Source organism: Limulus polyphemus, unplaced genomic scaffold, assembly GCF_000517525.1.
Source record: "Limulus polyphemus unplaced genomic scaffold, Limulus_polyphemus-2.1.2 Scaffold2818, whole genome shotgun sequence".
NCBI classification, from domain to species: domain Eukaryota; kingdom Metazoa; phylum Arthropoda; class Merostomata; order Xiphosura; family Limulidae; genus Limulus; species Limulus polyphemus.
Genome location: NW_013668428.1, coordinates 139,062 through 140,551, shown reverse-complemented (window position 1 = coordinate 140,551; position 1,490 = coordinate 139,062).

Sequence of the window (1,490 nt, the reverse complement as noted above, 5' to 3'; positions counted from 1 at the left end):
TGTCTTCTTATTGAGAGTACACAGTATTGTTAAATCTTGTGTCTTCTTATTGATAGTACACAGTATCGTTAAATCTTGTGTCTTCTTATTGACAGTTCACAGTATCGTTAAATCTTGTGTCTTCTTATTGACAGAACACAGTATTGTTAAATCTTGTGTCTTCTTATTGAGAGTACACAGTATTGTTAAATCTTGTGTCTTCTTATTGGGAGTACACAGTATAGTTAAATCGTGTGTCTTCTTATTGACAGGACACATTATTGTTAAATCTTGTGTTTTCTTACTGACAGTACATATGATCGTTAAATCTTGTGTCTTCTTATTGACAGTACACAGTATCGTTAAATCTTGTGTCTTCTTATTGACAGTACACAGTATAGTTAAATCGTGTGTCGTTTTATAGATAGTACACAGTATTGCTAAATCGTGTGTCTTCTTATTGAGAGTACACAGTATTGTTAAATCTTGTGTCTTCTTATTGACAGTACACAGTATAATTAAATCTTGTGTCTTCTTATTGACAGTACACAGTATCGTTAAATCTTCTGTCTTCTTATTGACAGGACACATTATTGTTAAATCTTGTGTTTTCTTACTGACAGTACACATTATCGTTGAATATTGTGTCTTCTTGTTGACAGTTCACAGTATTGTTAAATCGACACAAGATTTAACAAAACTGTGTACTCTCAATAAGAGGACACACGAAGACACAAGATTTAACGATACTGTGTACTGTCAATAAGAAGACACAAGATTTAACGATACAGTGTACTGTCAATAAGAAGACACAAGATTCAACGATACTGTGCACTGTCAATAAGAAGACACAAGATTTAACGATACTGTGAGTATTGTTAAATCTTGTGTCTTCTTATTGACAGTACACAGTATCGTTAAATCTTGTGTCTTCTTATTGAGAGTACACAACATCGTAATATCTTGTGTCTTCTTATTGACAGGACACATTATTGTTAAATCTTGTGTTTTCTTACTGACAGTACACATTATCGTTTAATATTGTGACTTCTTATTGACAGTACACAGTATCGTTAAATCTTGTGTCTTCTTATTGACAGTACAAGTATCTTTGAATCTTGTGTCTTCTTATTGACAGTACACAGTATCGTTAAATCTTGTGTCTTCTTATTGACAGTAGACAGTATCGTTAAATCTTGTGTCTTCTTATTGAAAGTACACAGTATCGTTAAATCTTGTGTCTTTTTATAGATAGTACACAGTATTGCTAAATCGTACTGTCAATAAGAAGACACACCACAGTATCGTTAAATCTTGTGTCTTCTTATTGACAGTGCACAGTATCGTTGAATCTTGTGTCTTCTTATTGACAGTACACTGTATCGTTAAATCTTGTGTCTTCTTATTGACAGTACACAGTATCGTTAAATCTTGTGTCTTCTTATTGACAGTAGACAGTATCGTTAAATCTTGTGTCTTCTTATTGAAAGTACACAGTATCGTTAAATCTT